The sequence below is a fragment of the Arachis stenosperma genome, chromosome 2 (genome assembly GCF_014773155.1).
Source record: "Arachis stenosperma cultivar V10309 chromosome 2, arast.V10309.gnm1.PFL2, whole genome shotgun sequence".
NCBI classification, from domain to species: domain Eukaryota; kingdom Viridiplantae; phylum Streptophyta; class Magnoliopsida; order Fabales; family Fabaceae; genus Arachis; species Arachis stenosperma.
Window position 1 is genome coordinate 62,839,896 of NC_080378.1, and position 12,093 is coordinate 62,851,988.

Below are 12,093 nucleotides of genomic sequence, written 5' to 3' on the forward strand. Positions count from 1 at the left end.
TCCCACCCTGGGCGCGTCAGGCTGGCGTTTAGTGCCACCCAGGTATGCTATTTTTCGTTCTACGCGTACCTGTTTCTATTCTAAGTGCTATACATGATCAAAAATGTTAGAAGAATGAGGAAAACTATGAAATTCAACATAAAGTTAATATAAAATCAAACTCAAATAACATAACGAAAACTAAAATAAAAACAAGCTAAACTATAGGATATGTATAGTTGGGTTGCCTCCGAACAAGCGCTTCTTTACCATCATAAGCTTGATGGACAGATCCTTTACGGAGGTTTATAGGCACTCAGATCTTCACTCCGCATTGTGAACTTCCTTCCTATGCTCTCATGAATTAACTCCACATGCTTCAGAGACAAGATTCTGCTCACAATATGTGGTTCGACACTGGACTTCTTGTGAAGACTACTCTCATGCCAGGTGAGAAGTCTTTAGTAGGAATCTTCTTGTTCCTCCAGCCTCTAGGTACTTTTTCTTGGGGGACTCCTTCTGCAATGGTGGATGGTGAATGCCCAACACCAAACTTAAGTTTAATATCCAGGGGCTCTGTATGGGTTTCCACTGAATGAGAAGGCTTGAGCACTGAGCTTTGTATGCTAGTACTACATTTGTTTGAGAGAGGTTGAGGCTTAGGAATTTTGAACAGCAAATGGTCCTCATGCATTGTCAGGACTAGCTCTCCTCTCTCCACATCAATCAAGGCTCTCCCAGTAGCTAGGAATGGCCTTCCTAGGATGATGGAGTCATCATTTTCCTCTCCAGTATCAAGTATCACGAAGTCTACAGGAAGGTAACGGTCTTCAACCTTTACTAGGACATTCTCTACCAATCCGTATGCCCACTTCATGGACTTATCCGCCATCTCTAGTGAGATTCTTGTGGGCTGCACCTCTTGAATACCCAACTTCTTCATCATAGAGAGAGGCATCAGATTTATGCTTGATCCAAGGTCACATAGTGCCTTCTCAAATGTGATGGTCCATAGAGTATAGGGAATCAGGAAGCTTCCAGGGTCTGGCAATTTCTGAGATAGCTTCTTTTGCACTAGTGCACTGCACTCCTTGGTCAGCACCACAGTTTCATCTCCCCTCAGGGACTTCTTCTCAGAAAATATACTTTTCAAACAGGCCGTATAGGGAGGCTTCTTCTCCAACACCTTCGCAAAAGGAATATTGTTTTATAACTTCTTAAAGACTGCCAAAAACTGAGCAAGTTGCTCATCCTTGGTCTCCTCTAGCACGTTCTGAAGGCGTTGTACTTCAGCCTCCTTCATCATTAATGGGGCATGTACAAGTGTACTGCTAGTCTTCTCTTGAGCCTTTTTCTCCTTTGAATCCTCAACAACATCCTTCTCCTTAGGCATGGCTGATAGGTGGATTATCGTTGGTAAAGAATTTCACAAAATATTTACGTTGCAAGTATAGTCCTAACCAACTAACAATCCTCAAATCAAATTTTAAAGAGTGGTTGTCACAAAGTTCAACCCCAATAAAAGTAAACCGAAGTATTCAAACCTCAGGTCGTCTCACAAGAAATAGGCAAACATGTGCATTAATACTGGCTAGAATTCCGGGGTTGGGAGTCATGATCAAGAATTTAAACTACTAGACTTAACATGTAAGGAATCTTAAAGTGCAAGAAATTAAACTAACTATAACAAGAACTAAGCAATTGGAAATTTTGGATTTCAAATATGAATAATAAAAGGAACTCTTGGCTAGGCATGGGAATTGGGGTCACCATCCTTGTCTAATAACCATATCTTAACAATTATGAGGAACCAAGCTCATTAAGTCTACCCCTATGCATGAAATACGTATCATGTCTACCTCAACGCATTAGATAGGTCAAATGGCTTGATCAATCTCAACTCATAAGCCATAATCCAACTACTAATTGGCTTAATAGTGGATTAGTGTCAATGGGTATCAACTTGACCACTAAGGTTCTTAAACCACTAAATTAATTAGACCCAATGACTCAAATTTATCCAATTCCCTTGGCCTAGGCCAAGAATAAAGGAAACTACTCCAATTTAAAGGAAACATTTCATCAAACACATGGCATGCAATAATAAAAGACATATTCAAATTGTAATTTAAATTGGAAATTACAAATACCCACTAACAATTATCAATAGAAAATAACTAGAATAACACTATCAATCATAGGAAACATAAATGGACTAATAGAAATTCAGGATCCATAAGTTCATAAAATGAGTAGAAGAGAGAAAATAACAAGAGAATTCCAATTCAGCATAAGATCTCAACAAAATTATAACTAGAGAATTCAAATTGAGTAATTCAAACTAAAATCAACAAGATCCAATTCAGAATTTCAACCAGGGAAGATCAAATCAAACTATATCTAGAGAGGATTAAAGTTTCTCTCCCTAGAATACAAGAACCAAAAACTAGCTAAAATTATGTGTAAAGTGTGAATGATTGATCCCCTCACCTTTCCTCCTTGGTTTCCTAGGTCTTTTCCGTGCAGAATTAGCTTGAATTTGGGCCTGGAGCTCTCCAGAAATCGCTAGCCACAATTTCATTAATGAGATCACGTACTGTGCGTCACGCGTGCACATTGTTTGCTTTTTTGATCCACGCGTATGCGTCAAGTATGCGTACGCGTCGATGGGATTTTCGCCAATCCACGCGAATGCGTTAGCTCCTGCGCGCGAGTCCCCGCTGCATGTATCCACGTATGCGCGTCAATGCTAACTCCTTCAAAGCTCCATTTTCCATGTCCATTCTACTTGTGCATGCTCTCTTTCCATCTTCTAGGGCCATTGCTACCCTATTAACTCTGAAATCACTCAACAAACATATCACAGCATCGAATGGCAATAGAAGAGAATTAAAATATAGCATTTTTAGGGTCAAATAAGCATGTTTCCAACCATGAGGCACAATAAGAAAGGAAACACAAAACCATACATTTTATATGAATAAGTGTGAAAAATATCGGTAAGATAAAACCCCCGAAGTACTACACAAGATAAATCACAAAATTGGGGTTTATCAATGGCCTCCTTGCCCATGGTGAGGGCTTTGGACTCCTCCCTTGGATTTACCTCAGTGTTGCTTGGAAGAGTGTTGGGAGGTCTCTGAGGTATCCTGCTGCTCAACTGACCCACTTGTATTTCCAAGTTCTGAATTGAAGATCGAGTCTCTTGCATGAAGCTGTGAGTGGTCTTTGAAAGACTAGAGACTATTATGGATAAGTCAAAGAGCTTGTGATTGGACGTCTCCATCTGCTGCTGAGAGGGTTGGAACTGCCTGTTGTTGAGCCTATTCTAATTTGTTCCACCTTGGTTATTATTGAAGCCTTGTTGAGGCCTCTACTACTCCCTCTACCCAAAGTTGGGGTGATTCCTCTATCCATGATTGAAAGTATTTGCATAGGAATCATTATTGGAATTTCTAGAAGAATTTTCCATGTAATTTACTTCCTCCATGGTGGGTTGAACAATGTCATGAACGTTCCCTTGAGTGTAGCTCTCAGTCATGCCATATAATGCATCTTGAGTGCTGATAGCTGAAACTTGCATCTCGGTCAAGTGCTGAGAGATCATGCTTATCTGTTGGGACATGAGCTTGTTTTAAGCCAAAATAGCATCCAGTGTATCCAGTGTACATGTACTGGTTGTTGTTAACCATTTCAATATCCTCATTTGCCTCCTCAGGTATTTTTTTCATATGTAGAGAACCACCTACAAAGTGATCCAATATAATTTTGACCATCTCAGAGAGGGCATCATAAAAGATCTGCAGTTGGGTCCAGTCTAAAACCATGTCTGAGGGGTATCTCCTAATCATCTGCTTGTATCTCTCCCATACCTCATAGAGGGGCTCTCCCTCTTTCTGTCTGGAGGTCTGGACATCCACTCTAAGCTTATTCAACTTCTGGAGTAGAAAGAACTTGGTTAGAAATTCAGTGACCACCTTGTCCCATGTGTCCAGGCTCTCCTTGGGCTAAGAATCAAGCCACAAACTTTGCTCTGACCCTTACAACAAGAAGAAGAGCATGAGCTTGTAAACCTCAAGGTTCACTCCATTCGTCTTGATCGTGTCACATATCTGCAGGAAGTCAGATATGAATTTGTTGGGGTCCTCCGCGGGAGTCTATGAAACTGACAGTTCTGTTGCACCAGAGTGACCGGTTGAGCCTTTAAGTTTGAAACTATTGGCACCAATGGCAGGTACAGATATGCTACGCCTATATAAGTTAGCTGTGGGTGTAGTGTATGAGCCAAGCACCTTCCTTCCTTGCTCTTCAATGTTCAGATTCCCTCCATTAGCTGCCATAGTAGTCTCTTCAGCTTCCTTCTTAAAGGTTTTCGTGAGATTCTCTCTGGATTTGTAAGCTCTAGTTTGTTGCAAACACTACCTTAAGGTTCTCTTAGACTCAAGATCAAAATCAAGAAGGAGTTCTTTATCCCTGTTCCTACTCATAAATAACAAGAAACAAAGAAAAAGTGGGAGTCTCTATGTCAAAGTATAGAGCACTCCCAGTGAGATATTCTATGTAAAAAGGGAAAATTAAAGCAAAACAAAGTAAGCAATTAACAAGAAAATTCAAAAATAAGAATGCGAGATTTAATCCTAAAAATTTTTGCAAATTCAGAAAGAAAAGGATTTAAAAATTTTCAAAATTCAAAGAGAAAGGGAAAACACTAAAAGACACCAAAATTAAAATCAGAAAATAAGAGAAAATAAATAGGGTAAAAATAAAAAATTAAGAGAATTAAACAAAATAGAAATCGAAAATTGAAAAGAGAAATAAATAAACAAAAACTAATAAAAATTCCTAATTTAAGCAACAAGACAACCGGTAGTTGTCAATCATGAACAATCCCCAACAACGGCGTCAAAAACTTGGTGCGCGAAATTAAAACTCGCACAACTTAACCGGCAAGTGCACCGGGTCATCCAAGTAATACCTCAAGTGAGTAAAGGTCGATCCCACGAGGATTGTCGGACTGAGCAAGCAATGGTTATCTTGTTGGACTTAGTCAGGCAAACAGTAAAGTTTGTTTGTTGCTGTAAAACGCATAAACAAAGATGATAAAGAAAGCAATAAGAATTAGGTGTAAAAACAATAATGAGAAAACACTTAAGATCTCAGAAATGTTTACTTTTTCGGATTAAAACAACTTATCAACTATTTTAACAATGAATGATTCATTCTATGGCAAACCATAAGTGATTAAACCCTAATCTCTTAGTGATTTAATATCCTCTAATCCTCATCAAACGCCACTCTCGTGTTCGCTCAATTTAAATCAGAGGGTGAAGTTCAGAAAACTAGTTTAATGCCACAAAAACCCTAATTACCTAAAGCTAACATGATTATATGTCAATATCCCAATTAGTTCATGTAATTAGCAATTTAAGAGGAGTGTTTTCAAGTTGTAGCTCAAGTGAGATAACTCTCTCGAGAATCACAAGAGCTCATGTAGAAAAGGGTCATACTCTTATTCCACCTTAGTAGCACGAATCCCCACACCTTCGTACTTTTGTACCAACAAGTGCACTGGGTCGTCCAAGTAATAACTGAGCGAGTCAGGGTCGATCCCACGAGGATTGTGGTTTAAAGCAAGCTTTGGTTATCTTGCTGGTCTTAGTCAGGCGGATCAGAAGACTTGGTTGTTGGATACGGAATTGTATTAGGATTATGGGTTAAATAATAGGAATAGAGTTGACATGAAAGGGGTAAAACCAATTGGATTAAATCAGTGAGAGAAATAGAGTTAAGGATTGGAGTTGCTTTGCCTTTCTGAAATAACTCTAGTATTACTGTCTTCTTTGCTTGTGAATGATCTTCTTCTTTGGTAGGCTGTATGTGATCAAAGCTATTGCCCGTGGTCATTGATCTCCTCTGCTACAGATCAAACGCCATTGCCCATGGTCATTCAATCTGACAGAGGGTGAAGCTTTAGTAGTTCATTATCTTGGCGATCCTACTCAAAGCGCCACAGACAAGGTCGAATCTTCCGGATCAGAGAATGTTGCTTTTATGGATTCTAGCCTATACCACGGAGACCCTAATCTCCCCTAAAATCGGCTGAAATAATGTCTTGAGAAGTCCCCAACGAAGTCGTGGATTAACCGTCTGAGAGATGTATAAACATAGCTGTTGGCTTGTGCTTTTCGGCCACGTATTTAGACGAACCCAACTAGACGCGGGTGTTTGTCAGGCACGTTCATCTTAATGTGATGAACAGAGCTAATTTGTCAGATCATCCTATTCACCACGATGAAGATCGGATATACATCTTAGAAGTAAATCAAACACAGATCGAAGAAAGAACAATAATACTTTTATTAATTCTTAGGACTTAGCAAGGCTCCTCCCCTCAACCTAGGAGGTTTAGAAACTCATACTGAAGTAAAACTCAATGTAAAACATGTATATGGCTGAATATGATTATTAAAAGTCTAAATTACATAAATATAATTCCTTAAATACTAAACAGATGACTAGTAAGGGTAAAACAATCTATTTAGTGCTAAAATCCACTTCTGGGGCCCACTTGGTGAGTGTTTGGGATGAGCTTTGATGAGATCCACGTGCTATGAGGTCTCTTGGGCATGGAACGTGAAGAACTGAACATTGATGGTTTAGAAGTTATCGTAAACTCTCGTTGTAAGTATAGTTATTAAACCAAGCAATCAACCTTTCTTACAAACGTTGTGGTTGTCACAAGTAACAAACCCCTTTAAAATTGATAACCGAGTATTTAAACCTCGGGTCGTCTTCTCAAGGAATTGCAAGGAGGTATGACTTATTATTGGCTATGAAAAAAAAGTAAAATTTTGGGAGTTTTGAGAATAAGGAACAAGTATGATAAATGATAAGCGAAATAAATAAATAACTATAAAATAAACTCTTGGCAAGATATGAAAATTTGGAAGTCCTATCCTAGTTACTCCTATAAGAATGGAAGTTAATCCCACTTAGTTAACCTTTGCGTAAGCATGGGAAAGTCCAGTGAACCAATTGGTTAGAATTCCCAAGTCCTAGCTAACTCCTAAGGAAGGACTAGAGTTAGTGGAATTCAAATTAATCAGCCGACATAAAAATCAATCATGAATAGTTGATAACTCAAGAGCTTCCAGTTAATCAATTAAAGCCAATAATATAAAAAGCTAAATTAAAATCATAAATATCTGGAATACCTCAAATAACATACATTCAAAGCAATAAAATCTAACATGGACAATATTCATAAGCCAAATGGGCAACACAAATCAGATACAAATGAAAGCATCAGAGTGAATAAAAGTAGAAGAGAAACATAAATTATTGAACCTGGTATGAAGAAGAAAAATTGGGAGTTGAAATAATAAAATTCCTAATTTCTAAAAATCCTAATCATAATCCTAAGAGAGAGGAGAGAACCTCTCTCACTAAAAACTACATCTAAAACTAAAATTATGAATTATGAAAGCCTTCTTATGAATGGATGCATTCCCCCACTTTATAGCCTCTAATCTGTGTTCTCTGGGCTGAAAATTGGGTTAGAAACAGCCCAGAAGTCGCTGATTGTGAAATCTGGTCCGTACAGGTCGCGGCAAAGTGACGCGGAGGCGTCGTCCACGCGTCCGGGCAGATTGAAGTTCGCAGATGCGACGTGTCCGCGTGGAGCGCGCATTCACGTCGCCTATCTATATGGCCACTATAGCGAATTATATATCAAATCGAAGCCCCGAATGTTAGCTTTCCAATGCAAGTGGAACCGCATCATTTAGACCTCTGTAGCGCAAGTTATGATTGTTTTAGTGCGAGAGGGTCAGGTTGACAGCTTTGCAGTTCCTTCAACTTCTTGTATTCCTTCCACTTTTGCATGCTTCCTTTCCATCCTCTAAGCTATTCTTGCCCTGTAATCCTTGAAATCACTTAACACACATATCAAGGCATCGAATGATAATAAGAGAGGATTTAAAATTAACTAATTTAAGACCAAAGAAACATGCTTTCAATGATAGCACAAAATCAGGAAGGAGAATGTAAAACCACGCAAATCATATGAATAAGTGAGCAAAGGCTTGATAAAAACCACTCAATTGAGCACAAGATAAACCATAAAATAGTGGTTTATCAACCTCCCCATACTTAAACATTAGCATGTCCTCATGCTAAGCTCAAGAGAAGCTATAAAAGTGAAGATGAATAGTAGAATGCATGAAATGCAACCTATGAATGTAACTACATGCTAAATGCTTTTACTTACTTGGTTAAGAGTAAATAAGTTCTTCAAGACAAAAGTAATTCAAATTCCACTAATTCAAATCATACAATAAAAAGCAAGTAAACTTGTAAGAAGATAGCTCATGAAAGCAGGGGACATAGAATCAAGCATTGAACCCTCACTGGTAGTGTATATGCACTCTAATCTCTCAAGTGTATAGGGTAATTCTCTCTACTCTTCTCTAATCATGCTTTCTAAACTTTGTTCTTCATCTAACCAATCAACAAATATTTAATATACCAATGCAAACATCATGAGGTCTTTTCAGGGTTGTAATGGGGCTGAGGTAAAGGTAAGGATGTACATATAAGGCTAAGTGAGCTAACAGAGTGAATCCTTGATTAGTCTAAGATCTCACCTAACATATACATACTTTATAAAATTTAAAATTCTTTACCTAGCTACCTAAATTTTACCCACTTTTGTATTATATGCTCATGTATCAAACTTATTTTTGAATTTTGTCCCATGTGCATTGCTTTATTTTGCATTTGGGAAATTCTTTTGTATCCCCTTTATTTAAATACTGAATTTTTTTTATATGCACATGGTAATTTAATTACTTTGATTTCACATGAGCATGCTTTCCAGAAATTTTTATTTTGAAATATCTTTATTCTTTTTACTTTCTACCTTGTTTCTATCATCCGTGTTCCCATAAAGTTTCTCCACACTTAAACAATTACACAATTTCTATCTTAAGCTAACCAAGGATTCAACTTGGGATTTTTATTTTGTTTTTCTACTTAAGGCTAGTAACGTGGTTTATAGAACAAGAGGGGATTAAAAGCTCAAGTGGGCTAACAAGGATGATGTAAAAGATAGGCTAATTTGGGAATGGTGAGCTAGAATCAAACAATGGCCTCAATCATATGCAAGCATGTAAATATGCTAAATAATGGACATATAGATTTGAAACAAAGTGAAGATTACAATCATAGAGAAGGAAACACACAAGAATAAAATATTATGGTTAAATAATGTAACCATGCAATTAAGTTCAAAATCTCACGGGTTGTGTGTTCTTTAGCTAAAAAAACTATGTTCTAAATACAACTTCAAACAAATTTAACAAAAAATTTTCAATTCAAATTAGTGAAATACTATAAAAATTTCTTGAAAAAGAAAATATTACTTCAACCAAGTAGTGACTAAATGCATAAAATCAAACAAACATGCAAATGCAACAATTAACAAATTAACATTGGTGTTGAGAAGGGATTAACTAACCCGCGGAGATCGGTATCGACCTCCCCACACTTAAAGATTGCACCGTCCTCAGTGCATGCAAAGATGTGCAGGTGGTGGGGGTTGTGGTTTCTCAGCCGATGCTCGTTGTAGAGTCTTTCTCTTTACTCTTCCCGGTGGCCAACCTGAAAAAGGGAGAAGAGAGAGGGACATGAAGTCAAAGGGGTAGAGCAAGGGAGAGGGCAGTACTAGTAAGAATCATGCCAAAATAAAGAAGAATGTCATTAACACATGGTCACGACTCCATGAAATTAGGACAACAATAGAAATAGGGCATGATAAATTGAGGCAAGTAAATGCAAGATGTTTATTGGCATGCTGGCAAAGGCATGAGTTGTAACAACCCCGATTTTCGACTACGCGGATCTTTTCTACAGGCACGAATTTCTCCGGAAGATCAGTAAAGGGAACACCTCTGCTGTATCATCAAGCATCTCAATCCTCATTGTCATTATGACATCTTTAAGCCAAAACCTCTTTTGAGGCAAGCTCGACAACGCGGCCACGGAGAACCTAGTTTTTGAACCGTATCGGTTAGGAGTTTTGATTCTAGTTTTCGTAAATAGGCTCAGTTTGACGAACCGGACTCGATTCATGAGAGAAGAAAGATAATAGTATAATATTATCATTATATTAGTATTAGAAGTTGCTTGAAAGATATTATAAGGTTACCTGGTCTGTTTTAGTTAAAAACAGGAAATCGGTTTAACCAGGTTTACGGTTTACTGGTGTAGCTTAGCACCAGCACTCTCTGATGACTTTAGCAATGCTAAGGGCTCATCATACATGTTTTATTCTCATAATAAATATGTTACTAGTGTCATTTATGCTAGTAGCTCAGAAAATAATTTTTAGAGATATTTTTACAAGTGTTTCGATACACCTAGTTTTAGTTGTTATACACCTGAGATATTTTAATATTATTTTAATCCACCTCCAAGCCAACCAATCACAACTCACCCTAAACCCCCAAAACCCCCAAGGCTGCCTCATTTGCTCATTGTGGCCGAAAATAACCAAGAGAAAAAGGAGAGAAAGTTCTTGGTTCATAAATCTTCAAAGCTTGATTTCTTCTGAACTAAAACTCAAATCAAAACTCCGATTTCACCAAAATGATCCTCTCTTCTTTCTCTACATAACCATATAACATATCAAGGCTGGAAATAAGGTGAGATGGCTGTCTCCCTCCCTCTTCAATTCGGTTTTCAAGGAAAACCATGTAAACATGTGTTTTTTTGATGTTTTTCCTTAGGAATCATGCTTAACTTGACTTGAGGGCCAAGAAACGTGAATTTCCAGTAATTCTAAGGTGAGATATCTCTTCCTAACATACTGAGTGAGATTTGGTCAGTTGAGAGTTTTTGGATTTAAAGTTGTTCTTGATGTGATTTAGGAGGAAAAAGTGCTTAAGGACCACCTGAAAGTTTGATTGAATTAGGAGCAGCAAAACCAGGTAGGGTGTCACGAAATTAATCTTGATTATTTGTGTTTGAGATGTGTGAATGTTGTATTATTTGGTTGTGCTAAAAATTGGTTGCATATATGATTGATTCTTGGTGAAAATTTGGTGAAATTCTGATGAAATTTGATGAAATTTAAGCTTTAAAGTTCATGTTCTTGGGAAGCTGGGAAAAACGAAACCCTAAGCTTAAATTGAGGTTCAATTTGTGTTGAAATCATGTAGAAAAGATGGGGTTTTAGTGGCTGCTAATTTATTATGAATTATAGTAAAAATCGGTTGCTGAAAAGACTGAAAAATGGGTAAAAATAGAGAAAGAATCTGAAGAATTTATGAAGAACATGAAGAACACTTTGAGTGTTATGAAGAACAATGAAGAACAGGCCTTAGATCTTAAAAAGGGCAAAGAAGTAAAATTTTTGGTGTTTTAGGGGCTGTCTGGTAATTTCTGAAAGTTAGGGTGGTAAAAGTAGAAATATTAAAAGTTACGGGTGGTAAAAAGTGAATTTTACAGGTTAAAGGTTAAAGTAAAGTTAATTTTCGAAAATATATTAATAAAATAATAAATAATAATAAAATATTAAATAATAATATTTAATTAAAAATAATATTTTAATAAAAATAATAAAATAATGCAGAAAAGACAGTTTTTTGTAAAAGCTTTAGAAAGACAACTTTAAGTGCAGAATCTCATAATTACCTTCATAAAACACTTAGGGAGTGGTAAGAACATATTAGTGAGGCAAAGATAAAGGAAAGATAAAAGGTTGAAGACAAGATAAAAATCGAAGAAAAAGTCTGTAAGGTTTTAATGACAGAAAAACAGATAGAATTAGTGAACGAACAAGGGCAACATAGTTAGTCCTTGAGTTGCGACTAGGGTTAAGTATTATATGAAAAGTTAAACTGTTTCAGTATAGACTTAATGAACCTATACTTGGGACAGGCTAACTATTCATACCGAAATTTACATAAGCTTTAAATACATATGTTAAGCAGAGAAATCAGAGCAGAGTAAAGAAACACAGAGAACAGAGTAACCGGAGCATGATAAAGGGATACAGAGAAAAGAGTAATCAGAGCAAAGTAAAAAGACAAAGAGAAAAGAGTAATGTGACAA